This window comes from Cervus elaphus, chromosome 14 (genome assembly GCF_910594005.1).
Source record: "Cervus elaphus chromosome 14, mCerEla1.1, whole genome shotgun sequence".
Taxonomy (NCBI): Eukaryota; Metazoa; Chordata; class Mammalia; order Artiodactyla; family Cervidae; genus Cervus; species Cervus elaphus.
This window is the reverse complement of record NC_057828.1, coordinates 5992721-6006151: the sequence shown is the minus strand read 5'-3', so window position 1 is coordinate 6006151 and position 13431 is coordinate 5992721. Positions and strand designations below refer to the sequence as shown.

At 47.7% G+C, this 13431-nt stretch overlaps 1 protein-coding gene and 1 non-coding gene across 3 annotated transcripts in view; both read left to right on the top strand.

Annotated features, from left to right (window-relative positions):
• The first annotated feature begins 5267 nt into the window (after nucleotides 1–5267).
• Nucleotides 5268–13431, top strand: part of PIK3C2B (phosphatidylinositol-4-phosphate 3-kinase catalytic subunit type 2 beta) — a 67393-nt gene continuing 59229 nt past the window's right edge. For both annotated transcript variants that reach the window (XM_043922834.1, XM_043922833.1), the window contains exon 1: nucleotides 5268–5638. The gene's annotated coding sequence lies outside the window, so the exon portion shown is untranslated. The remainder of the gene's footprint in view (nucleotides 5639–13431) is intronic.
• Nucleotides 13178–13307, top strand: LOC122708382. Its single transcript, XR_006345163.1, has one exon. It is a non-coding gene; the product is annotated as a small nucleolar RNA SNORA3/SNORA45 family (small nucleolar RNA).

The window sequence follows — 13431 nt, the reverse complement described above, 5'->3', positions numbered from 1 at the left end:
TTCTGTCTTCAGTATACTGCTTCCCTGATAGGGCCTCTTAATATCGGTTATATTCTGCTGAACCAGCTTTCAGTGTTTTCCCCATGTTTTTAATGAACAATAGGACCTCTTAATTTTAGTTACTTTCTACTAAGCCAGACTAGAGGATTTTCCCCGTATTTTTAAAGAACAGTGTATTTCCATTCACTTGATGATATAGCTGTTAAACAGGCATTCCTTAGCACAGAAGAAGGAAAGATACATTTGACTCATAAATAGAGGAGCTAATATAGGAAAAGAGAAGTGACTGTGGAAAGGTGGATCTGAATATAGATTGAGAGAAAGGGAGGTTAGACCTTTAATTTAGATTTTGATTGAATTTTTCCCTTTCTCCCTCTTCCAGACAAGCTGCAGTTTTCAAATCAGACTCCCAAGGTGGATCCTTCTAAAGCAGTATTAGTGTGTACCAGTGAAAGCGACATAAATTATTAAGAATAAAAATCTCCAGATCAGCCTGGCTTTTCCTAAAATCAACTTCATCAACCATGACGCATAGGGTGAGGAAAACAGGATTATGAAATTTCAAGACTGATAAGGGGGTGCGTTTTTGTTTCTGGGAACCTGAGACTTCTGACACAATGAACAAAATTGCCCAGCCTCAGTTGTAGGAGTTTGTTTCCTACAATTGCTGATTCTTTAAAAACAAAGGCAAACAAACTGTGTGATCCTAAACAAGCCTGAGTTTCCACATCCTTTCCAATTTCCCTACAAAATGAGGAAAATTGATTAGATGACCTGTAAGACACTTTCTAAATATAAAATTTTTACCACTCTCATTATGTTTTCTGCGGGGAATAAGATTAGAAGGAAGACTCAAAATGCAACAGGAGGAATAATGTAATTGTACAAACATTTATTGATCATCTATTGATATTATGGTTTAGGTTCTGTGATGAAAGTCAGAGATATATAGGACCTGGTAGTCTAGGAAAGAAGACAGACAGTTAAGCAATTAATTTTAACAAAGTAATAAATTCAGTAATAAGAATTCAAGTACAAGAAGAGCAGGAGATGAGAATGGACAGAAAGGGTGTACAAAATGAGGGCAAGGGGTCCTTGAGTTTTCAGCAAGGAAAACAGAATCAGAGTTAAGTTTCAACAAGTTAACTGTCAGAGGTATGCAGAGGAAACTCTAGTGAGCCAGACAGACATTTATCTATTCAGATATTTCTTGAGCACTCATGTGTGAAATAAGGAAAAACTTTTTGCTCTGTTTGAATGAGATGTGAAAATGTATTATACCTAACTTCTATTTTTTTTTTTAAGGAAGGGAAATAGTAGCTGTCCAGTGTCCCTAAAGAAGAAAACATAAAGTTTTTTTTTTTCTCCTGCCCAATGGCTTCATTCCTTACATCGTATTGCCTTTCCTCCAGGATAATAAACCAGCTGTTTAAATAGACTAACTCATGAATTGCTTATTGAGCACCTACTATTTCCACAGCAACGAGATAGGCACAGTGGGAAGAAAACAGTAAGTCTGGAAGGAAAATGAGAAATGAAAATTGTGTTTTGGGGATGGTGAATAAATTAATCTGGCTGTAATAAAGGGAGGTAGACAGGAAAAGTGTGGGATTGGAGACAGCTGACGGGATTTATTTCAGGCTAGACGAGAATAATTTTATCATATAGGCAACAGCAAAGTTTGAAAGTCAAATTGAAAGTTTGACTTGTTAACATTGTAAAGTCCCATCTGAAGTAGCATGAACTGAATCTGCTTTTTCTATTTTGGGTTACAAAATACCATCAGTAGAGCTTTCTCCTTTTTAAGCATGAAATCTTCCTGGAGTGCTACCAAGTTTCTCACTCACATTGACTGTTGAACTTAATTCTCCCACTGGAGGGCAATCTAAACTCACAGATTCTAGATTTGTGGGCCAAACCCTCCCTGCACCCACCCTTCTCAAAGTGAAATTTCCCCGCTAATTATTAAACACATGCTCTTTGCTCTTCTACTCATCAGACTCATCGGTCTTTGAAAATTTCCATCAACTCTGTCAGAGCTAGAAAGTTGTGGAGGAAGAAATGGGTGCCCAAACCAATGCCTAATGTACCTACTCAGAGACCCGGTGCTTCACCATCACTGTAGTCTTTGAGTTGAGACCATTATAAGGTGCAGAGATACATGGTACAGAGGAGTTGTTCTGAAGTTTCCTTTTGTGATTTTGGCCCAATAACTCCAAACTGAGAGCAGCCTGGGTTTCTGGTGGGCTCTTCAAGCTCTCTCCCACCACCCTCCTCTCTATGACAGAAAGGCTAACAACTCAAGAAATCCCTCTAGCATCCAGAATTCCCTGACTTCTTGTCAATCCAAAAGGCATTTCCAGCCCTGCCCTCCTGAATGTCTAGGCCACACTTGTGTTTCCATCCCTCTTTCCTGACACTTTCTCTCCTCCTCCTTTCTGACACTGGCGTCTCAGTTCTTCCTCCCATTCAGGCCTCTTCTTTGCTATATTTGTCCACTTGGGTGATGTCACATATGTAACTTTGTTTATCATCTATGAATGGAAGAGTCCAAAACTGAAACCACTTGTCCATGCCTTTACTTTCAATTTAGTTTCATAAATCTAAAGTCTACTAGACACCCCCACCCGAACATTCCAGAGACACTGCAAGTCCAAATTTAATTTAACGTCCAAAATCAGAGTCATGATTGCGCCCCCAATACCTGGGCCCTGTCATACTACAGTCCCTCACTTAGCAAATGGACCCACTTGCCCCCAATTCCTAAGGCATCAGGTGGGGAGTAATTCTGCACTCTTCCCCCTCACTGATGATCCCTAAATCAGTACAGTACCAAGTATTATTGACTTGACTGCCTGACTCTCTTGTATCTGTCCTTCCCTCCCATCCCGCCCTTCTGTCCCTGCTTCGAGATTCTCTGCCCTTCCACCCTGAATGTAGCCATGGCCTCCCCTGAGTTCCCAGCCAGTACTCCTAAGTGTGCAAATGGCACACTCCAGTTTGAAGAGTTTCCACTTCTTGGCTTGCAAGTCGAAGGAAGGGAGTGAGCGATTCTCTAAATGAGGAGAGAAGAGGGGAAGGGAGAGGGAGGGAAAGGAGCTGAGAGGGAAGGGGAAACACCTGGAGGAAACTTGGTTGAGCGTGGCAGCCAGCCCACAGTGATCCCAAAGAGAAGGAGCCCAAGGAAGAAATGTCCAGACCTCTTTGACCTCCCTCCTCCCGCTCTTCTGAGGAGGCTCCCCACTGGCCCACCCCTTCTAGGAGACCAGAGGGCCCAGAGTGGGTCTGCAGGGGCAAAGGGAAGACATGCCGTATGTATTGCAAATCCTCCGTAATAGGCCACATCACCTATGACATCACTCCCAGTGTACTCCCTGGGTTCTCTGTTGCCTACAGGGCTAAACCTAAACTTTTTGACATGCCTGGTTTCTTTTATAACGCAGAATTTTCTCCCTACCAAGATGCAGTAAAAAGCCTTTAATGTGATCCTCAGCCCAGCAACGCAGGCAGGCCTATCTCCTGTTAGCTCTTCACTCCAGCAACACTGGACCACTGACAGCCCCATACTACTCTGTTCTTTCAGGCTTCTGAGCTTAACTTGATGACAGGCACACAGCAAGCTGTCATAAATTTGTATTGTGATCAAGTAGTGAATGAGTGAATGAACGCATGTTTGGATTCCCCGAGGCTCTTGAGCATTAGGAATAGCATCATACATACGCTATATGTACAGAACATATATATGTACAGAACAGGCTGTGGTCATCAAAATGGTCCATTACATTCTTTCCTTTGATCTTCACAACAGGCCTGAGTGGGAAGCCAAGCTGACAGAACTATTGATGCCAAGAGGGTGAAGTGGACTACCCAAGGGCACAGTGCAGTGAGTAGAAAACAAACACAAGCCTTTGTCCCTTCTTTCATGAGCTTCTCCTCCCATTGTCTCACTCAAGGTTGCCTGCAATTAATGGTTCTTTGCACTGGCCCAGATTTCACCTTATATGAGAACAAAACAATATCCCAAGTGAAGTCACTCAGTTGTGTCCAACTCTTTGCAACCCCATGAACTGTAGCCTACCAGGCTTCTCCATCCATGGGATTTTCCAGGCAAGAACCTCCAAATCATGATCTCACTTTTTACATTGCTTTCTCCCTCTACTTAGGACTTCATCTGGTTATTCAAGTTTCCTTCCCCAAGAGTTATCCTCCTTTGAGCTCTAAAGTCTTCCATTTCTATAAGCCTATGAATCTAAGACATGTTGGATATCTTGAAGTTTCATATTAATGTGGAAATTTTAAAACGCCCCTTGTCTTTTTTTAAAAGGCCTTTCTGACACCCTTAAAAAAAACCCACAAAACTCCAGTGAACCCCAAATAGACTGTAAGAGTAGCATTTTAACAAACATATCTTTGGGACCAGAGAAAGCACGGGTTTGCAGATGTTTCCCTGAGAACCCTGGCAGGGGAGTCCTGGGCCTCTGACCTCAGGATGGGAGTACTGAGCCCTAAAGGGGACGGCAGGGGAGGGGTGCTGAGAATCAGGTGCTGATAGTAGTCTGGCAAGGAAGAAAGGAGGAGGACCCTGGTGGAGAGCAAGATTCAAGTTTTGAGGAAAATGTACTTTGAGATCAGAGGGTTTCGTTATTATGCAAACAAAATGCAAATGAGGGGCGGGCCAACTATGGGTTTCTTTGGGTGGAGGCCTTCGGAAAATTCTTCTAGAGACCACTGCTCAAACAAAGGTACTGAGTCAAAATTTTAAACATAACGTAATGTATAAAAGATTTTCCCCCTGCGCTGGTTGCGCTGGAGGATCAACCACCACCCTTCCCCCTCAGGGTGTAGACTGCTATTTAACGGGGCTCGGGTCACACGACCCACTAGGGCGAACCGAAAAACCAATGAAGCAGAAAAGTGCAAAAGGCAGAGACAGCTTCCCCCCGCCGTCTCCTCCGCCCTCAAGGTAGGGACTCTCTAGGGCATCGCTCTGTTAATGATGGGGGGGGGAAGTTCCACCCACCGATACCCGGACCTCAAAACTCTGTCATTTCCAGTAGAATGATCTGGCATTCTTCTGGCACACAGCAAAAGGGTCCCAGCAGGGGAAGCCATCTGCAAACACCCTCACACGAGTGGGGAGTGGAGATCTCGGCCCCTGGTTCCCGAAGCACGACTCGACGCCTTGCTTTTCCCTCCCAGCGCGCAAAGGCCGGGGAGGCGGGGAGCCGAGCGGGAGGGGCGGGCGGCCGGGCTCGAGGCCCGCCCTCCTCCGCGCTACGGGCGCTGCGGGCTGGGGCCGCGGCCTGCGGCTGCCCGCCCTGCCCGCATCCGGCCGAGCCTCCGCCGCCGTGCAGTGCGCGGGGTCTCCGGGAGATGGCTTCCCCGCGCTAGCCCGCGGCTGCAGCTATTGTCTCTCCCGGGCCAGCCGGACCCCGCGGGCTCTCCCACGCCCTCCGCTTAGCCGACTCCCCAGCCGGTCCTCGCGCACCTTCTGCCTCCCCTCTGCCCGGGGCCCGCCGCCCGCCGCGTGCTGCCCGGGAGGGAGCGGCCGGGAGGAGGCGGTGCACAGCCGGAGCCGCCCGGAGCCGGCAGCCCGGGTCTCCGAGTGCACGACCGCAGGAAACCGCAGTGGGCGCAGGTAAGGCGCGCACCCGGCCGGGCGCCCCGGTCCGCGCCTGCGGATCACCCGCCGAGTGGGGAGGACGGAGGTCGGGGAATCTCCCTGCAGCATGGCAGCGGCGAGGTGCAACAATGGAAGGAGCCGAGGGTTCCCGGGGCGCGGGCCGCGGGGGCGGTGGGCGCCGGGCTCCGGGCCCCGCACCCGAGCGGGCGGCCCCGCCGCCTCCCCGCTCCTGGGGGCTCCGAGCGTCTTGGACCCCGGGCGCCCTCTTCCCCACCCCTTTCCCTCTGAACACACTTCCTGGCTCCCAGTGGCAAGGCGCCCTGAATCAGCCAATGGTTTTGGTGTTTTGGTTTGTTGAAGATGAGAAAATAAAAGGCAAAACCTGCCCTGGAGTGAGAGTGGTGGGGTGATGCTTTCTCTTGCAGTAGGTGAAAAGTCAGCATCTAGCCTAGGGAATATATATAGATATACATTTTTATGCGGACAGATAGGAAAATTGGCTTCTGCCTTATAAGGATACTGCAGCAAAAGGGGAAACCTTAGGAGAGGGAGAGGGGCCTTCATGCCGGAGTTCCCGGTCCTTGGGGGGAGGTGCTGCTCCCCTGGCCTGTACTTGTCTCTGGTTTTCAGCTCCCGACAGCGGTGGCTTTGATGTTGGGGAGCAATCGCAGCAGCAGGAAGCCCCGGGGAGCCTGCCAAGCCCGGGTGGGGTGGGGTGGGAAGCCCAGGGGCTCGGCAGGCTCCCGGGTTGTGAGAAGAGGTTACTAACGTGTGAGGTTAGCGCACACACCCTGGTTGGCCGCGGGGCGCGTGTGGAAACCCTGCCATTGCTCGCGCTCTTCAGGCCGACCTCCTTTCTCTTGGTCTCCACCCCCTTGTGGGGTCTTTGTGGCTTCCCAGTCCCTCCAGCCTGGCTGCGATGGAATCTCTATTGTCTCTGCTGCCCTGATGTTTTTTTTCTCGGTTCTTTTAGAGAATTTTGTACCCAGGGTGGCTGGTCCCAGCGTGGCACCAGCTTCCTTAGCACACAACTACCCAGGCTTCCAGAAGTGGGCCAACATGCCCCTCCTTCTCTGTCTAAACTACCTGACTCTGTGGGTTGTGGCCAAGCAGATGTAAGTAATTTGCACTGAATTCCAACCCTGTATCAGCCGCTGAATGAAAACTTACTTTCTTGCCACACAAGGCCTCAGGAAGATACTGGAAGAGAAATGGTCCAGGGGGTGGCAAACCTGATCCGCCTATACTCCTCCCTCCCGGACTCCAGCTGTGCATCCCTGGACAGAGAAGTTATGAGGCTTCAGAATTGCAGCTCCTCCAGAGCCTGGCGGTCCCCTCTGGGGTTGTGTCCATGGAAAAATTAAGTCGAGGCACATTTTATAGCCCTGCCTGGCAGCCAGCATCTGAGGAGGTGGTGGCTCAGAGCCGGAGCCCTGGACTGAAGCTGTGGCTGCTTCCCCTTTGGCCTTTGGGCAAGCCCAAGGTTTGACTTCCGCAGCTCTGAATTTACTGCTGAGTGTGCATGGGTGTGTGTGTCTGAATCTGACCAAACTCTCAGCCCTGGCCAGAAGGGAGCAAGTCCATTTCCCTCTTCCTGGAAAGATCGGTGAGGGAGGCTCCGTTTATCTGGATCCTCAGGCTTTTCCCTGGAGTGCTCCTTTGGACTGTGCAGTGACCTGGAATACCTGCAGCCTTGGCCAGGATGTAACAATGCTCTAGCAGATATCCCACGTTCTTGTGGGCCTTAGGTCTCCTCTGTCTGGTTTCTCCACCCCACCTAGGCCTGACATTTTGCAAATACCTCACGTGTGTGGTCATTCAACCTGAACAGCCCTGCTGGCCAACAGGAATAAAAATGAGGGAACTCTGTTCCCTTTGGGGGTTTGTAACTGGCCATAAACTTCAGGCTGCTCATGTTCCCAGGATGTGAACTTGGGTGTGATAGTGCGGAGAAGTAGAGAAACAGTGGGTGGGTTCAGTGTCAGGAGGCCTGGCTTCCTAGCTGTGTGAGTATGAACAACTCATGAACCTAAGACTCAGTTTGTATATCCAAAACATGGGGAAAAATACCTTTGGCTCATAGGATTGTTTTAAGGATGAAAAACACTGCTTACCGTGAACTGAATAAAATCATGTATGCAAAAGCACTCTGAAAACTGCAGAGTGCTATACAAAAGTAGGTTGTACATCCTGAGTTTAGTTTCACTAACGAGGAAGGGAAAGCTGGTGGGGATGGGGGGTGGGGGGAGGAAAGGGATATGAAATAGAGAATATTCTGGAAACTTTCTTTTCTGGCTAAGGGAAAGTAATGTGACAGTGCCCAGGTAACTATTCTTTGGGTATTTCTCTTTAAATAGGGTTGCTAGAATGAGAACTGGGAGAGAAGGAAAGTCTACTTAATGATATTTCTAGGGAATCAGGGGGATATATACACCCCCAAAGGCTGACTGCTATCTATAGTTGGGGTAGTACTGAGCTGGCAAATAATATTGTAGCTGACACTTACTGATGTCAGCTGGCTAGTCAAAGACAGAGGAGGGATTCGAAGCAGGCATTCCCTCTCCAGACCCTGTGCTCATAACTTGGTTGCCCCTCTCAGGGAGATGTTGGGTCCTGGGAAAGGAGCAGCAGAGTTACAGTATTCATTCATACTTGATTTGAATGCCGGTGAGATGTTACCAGACTGGGACATACTTTAGATAACCCACTTCTCAAGGACAGAGATCCTGGAGGACAAACTTCCTCCACCCAGCCCTAATCCAGCAAGCACCTCCTTAATTCTTGCATTTCCTAGGATCACATATAGTTTTAGAATTGGAAAGTCATTTCTCTGCAAAGAAATGACTCTTCCAAGGTCACGCGAACTTGTTCCACAGATCATTTTACTACCAATGAAAGGACCTATCTTTCAGCACTTTGGAATGTACCTATCAGTTGACCCTGTCGTTGCTGGGAAATTCTCTTCTCTCAGAATATTGGTGATGGGATTCACTGTCCTCAAATCTCCGTAGTGTTAAAGAGATTAATGACACAGAACACCTTTTGAGCTTTGGGGAAGAAGCCCACAAGGTATGGAGGAGGAAGAGGAGAGCAGTCCCAATAGTCTTGGGGCAGAATATAGAATCTGTGACAAGGGATCTTTAGCAATTCATCCTTCCTCTTCTTGAGAACTTCTTGTAGGAAGTCTCACCTAGCAGAGGCTCCATAGTGTTTCAACGAGAGACCAAAAATCATTTGCCTCTTTGGAAACTTTTTTCCTTCCTCCTTAACGTTCGCACCTGCCACTCGCCTTTCTTGAAAACATTGTTCAACACTCTTCATCCTGGACCTTTCTCTGCTAACCTCAGCCAACCCTAGTGCGAGACTAGTTTTCTGGGCGGTGGCTTCTCTTCTCCTTGATGTTTCTTCCACTGTGTTTTATGCCTCATTCCAAATCTTGGCCCGTGGATCCTGTCTTAGAGGTTAGCTTCTATTTCTGCATCCTGCCCACCATGGAGGTAGGTGCCAGTCCTGAGAGCTGCTCACACACTCTGGTCCCCAGGCCCACCAGGAAAAAGCTTGCATGGGGGCATCCTCTATGCTTTTGAACTGTGGTGTTGGACAAGACTCTTGAGAGTCCCTTGGACTGCAAGGAGGTCCAACCAGTCCCTCCTAAAGGAGATCAGTCCTGGGTGTTCATTGGAAGGACTGATGTTGAAGCTGAAACTCCAATACTTTGGCCACCTGATGTGAAGAGCTGACTCATTGGAAAAGCCCCTGATGCTGGGAAAGATTGAGGGCAGGAGGAGAAGGGGGTGACAGAGGATGAGATGCTTGGATGGCATCATCGAGTCGATGGACATGGGTTTGGGTGGACTCCGGGAGTTGGTGATGGATAGGGAGGCCTGGCGTGCTGTGGTTCATGGGGTCGCAAAGAGTCAGACACGACTGAGCGACTGAGCTGAACTGGAGGCATCCTCTCCTGCCACGTTTTTCTCTCTCTTTATCTTAGTCTACTTACTACTGTTGACAGCAAACCAGAAGGCACAGAGTGAGGGGAAAGGAATAGAGAGCCGAGGAGATTCCATTTTGAGGAAATAGTACAGTTTGCCTTGCCAGATGAAGAAACAGATATGAGCTCTTCTCATCTCAGGTCCAAATTAACCTAAAACCCAGATTGGAGTGATTGATGGCGCCCGGCCACGGTTGAGACACCTTGAGGGCCCCACGTTTCTGAAAGCAGAGTGTCTGCCCCATTCCTGACTTGTCACGCTCCTGTGTCTTCCAAAGGGTAAAAGAAGTTAAAGTACGAGGTGTACTGGAGGACTCATTTAATTCTGACCCAAAATGGAGAGATTGTTAGAAAGTTGGACATTATGGGCACCTGGGAAAAGGCGACTATATTTTCCCCAAAAATATTATAACTAGGATGTCAGATTTACACTTTAGAATTCAGGAAGACAGATTTTTTTTTCTTTTTTTTTAATTAATAGAAAAGATGGATATAGTTCCCTGACAAGAGATTTTGAAAGAGTGGCTCCAAAGGGTTGTCAGTTCTCTGAAGTGCAATTTTGGTTATGCTATTATAGATGGTCCCAACAAGGAAGGCAAAAAGGAGCCATTTGAGAAAAAGTTCAAATACCAAGCAAGGCATAATAAAAATACCAAGCAAAGCGTGATAAAAAAGAATAGCCACCAGCACTGAGTGTCTGTCTTCCTGTAGCTTTTCAAACCTTAATTCCAACCCCCACTGCCATCCTTGGAGGAAATAGATGATGAAATTGTCCCATCCTCCTTTGCAGATGAGAGAACTGAGGTTCAGCTTAGGTTTAGATTCAAACCAAGATTAAGGTTGTACAACTAATGAGAAAAGAGCCAGAGTCTGAATGTAGGTCAGGATACCTCTAGGACCTGGGTTCTTTCTCTGCTGCACTGGAGGGACCTGTGGGGAAAAAATGTCAATGAGGCCCAGGTTCTCAATGAAATGGGGCTTCCTCAAGAGTCAGGTGACAGCGGCAAGTGTTCTTAAAGTCGTCTGTGGGTGAAGACGTGATCACAGAGGGAAGAAAGCTTGTCAGTTACTGTTTAAAAAGAGCGTATCTGTTCATTCACAGATGTTTTTTGAGTGCATACTAATGACCTTAGGTGCTTTCAGTGTCTAGCACATACAGCCTTCCAGAACTTACTGCTGGGTGGAGAACACAGACAAGTGAGTAGGCGATAGTATGGGGTGCTTAAAGAATTCGTAAATGAGGCATTTAGGGTGGTCAGAATTCCTGGTGGAAATGAAATGTTAGCTGAGATCTGAACAATGAGTCGGCATTGGGGCGGAATGGTGAGTGAAACAAGTGCTAAAAGAGGTTAAGGGGGTGTAGTTTAATTTGGCCAGAACCATTGGAGGAGCTTGCATTTTATCTTTTATTCATCCATCACCCATTGTGCATTGAATGCACATGGTGAACCTGAGTGCACAACAGGGAAGAAGACAGACAAAATGAATTACCGGGAGTACCATCTGAGACATGGCAAGGACTCAGCAGACGGTGGTGGTCAGTTATTTTATCATCTTACAGTAGCAGGTTTGTGCTAAACCCTCAGAATATAAACTTGAGTTCAGCATGGTCCCTGATCTTGGGGCAACCACACTGTACTCCAAAAACCTCAACTGAACAGGTGAGCTTTATGTAGGGGGTAATTCTGTAAGCTCAGTATGAGTCAGTTGTCCTATGGTTGCCCCAAGGCAGCATTTCTTAAAAAAGTACAGAAACCAAGACTAGAGTACTTAATATCTGGGGGGACACTTGAATTCTGAGAACCTAATAAATGCTATTGGGTATCAACCTGGAAAAATCAATTACAATTTTGCCTTCCTTATCAGCTTCAGAATCCCTGATACTACAACGGGAAAGTGATAATTCTTCTCTAGGTCGGTCAGAGCACCCTTAGAACACAGTGTTTAACAACTCTGTCCCGTGCGTAAAGCGTCGTATTGAGTATTGTGGGGAAGACAAAGACAAATAGGAGGTAATTTTTTCCTTAAGATTAATGGGCTTATATTTATAAAGAGCTTTGTAGTTATAAACCATGTACATGGATGTTTGTTGTTGTTGTTTTTAGTCGCTAAGTCGAGTCTGACTCTTGATACTCCATGGACTGTAGGATTTCCCAGGCATGAATACTGAAGTGGGTTGCCATTTCCTAGTCCAGGGGATCTTCCTGACCGAGGGATCGAACCCACGTCTCCTGTATTAGCAGGCGGATTCTTTACCTTTGCGCCACCAGGGAAGCCCCACCTACATGGATAAGTTATTTTTATTCTAATCACCAGTGGGGTAATACAAAACAATATAAATACAGTGGGATGCATTAAAATTTTTTACAGACATTTGAAAGAGAGCAAAGTCACTTTCCGTCATAGGAGATGAAAAGAAGGCTCTAACATAAGAGCACTCGGGCAAGCCAGAGTGCTCCAGAGGGCACGCGCATGAGCGAAGGAGTGTTCAGAGGGAGCTCGCACGAGGCAAGGAGTGCTCCAAACGGTGCTGGTACGAGGGACGGAGTGCTCCAGAGGACGCTTGCATGAGCGAAGGAGTGCTCCAGAGGGCGCTCGCGTGGGCGCAGGAGTGCTCCAGAGGGCGCTCGTGTGAAGGAAGGAGTGCTCGCTCCAGAGGGCACACTCATGAGCAAAGGAGTGCTTCAGAGGGCGCTCGCGTGAGCGAAGGAGTGCTCCAGAGGGCACTCGTGTGAGCGAAGGAGTGCTTGCTCCAGAGGGTGCGCGCCCGAGTGAAGGAGTGTTCCAGAGGCCGCTCGCATGAGCGAAGGAGTGCTCCAGAGGCCGCTCGCGTGAGCGAAGGAGTGCTCCAGAGGCCGCTCGCGTGAGCGAAGGAGTGCTCCAGAGGCCGCTCGCGTGAGCGAAGGAGTGCTCCAGAGGGCGTTCGCGTGAGGGAAGGAGTGCTCTAGAGTGCTTGCTAGAAACTCTAGAGTGCTTGACAGTTTGTAGGAGAGCGTGGGGCCCTGGAGAGTGGTTAATGACCATCAGCGCTTTGGGGGGCATGCAGGGGACTGGGCTGGGACTCGGTGTGCGGAGTCTTGAGTGCCTGATAAGGAAGGGGAGAGACAGAGTTTCTTACTGGACGCATGACCTGACCAGAGCTCCAGGATTCCCTGGCACAGGAGTATACCAGAATAGTCACCAATATCAACTTGAACATTTGGTAAAATGTGATATTCCTAGGTCTTCATAACAGAATGGGAAAAAGACCTCAAACAATTTTGGCCTCAAACAAGATTCAGTTTAGCTTTCACTTATTTATTTTAAATTTTATTTTTTTATTTGCTTATTGACGTATAATTGATTCATAACAATTTGACTCAGTCTCTTTTACTACTTGGGTGACCTTAGGCGAATTACTCAATTCCTTTCCTGTTTTCATAAAGTAAGGATAATAATATGCACATTTAAGGATTGTTATAAGGATGAAACAAGACAATACCTGGCACAGAATGCCAGATAGGGTGGGGGTGGGGAAAAGGTCTGTTTCCTTCCTTCTGTTTCTTTGATGCTTATATTCACTGATCGAGGCTAGGGTCACACTTGGGTATCGGCTGTTGCCGTAGTGTGCTAGAGTCCTTGAAGAGTAACTGCTGACCTTATTCACTGGCTGTGACCTTCATGGCGTGGTCAGTCACCAGGTTAGTAACATGCGTCAGATTGTTACACAACTCTTCGATTGATTAGTGCCCATAACTTAGGGAGATGGTAATAACTATTTCTTTAGGAGTCCTGTGTTATAGGAGTGTGTAGAAGCTGTCAGGTCCTGAAGGAGGAC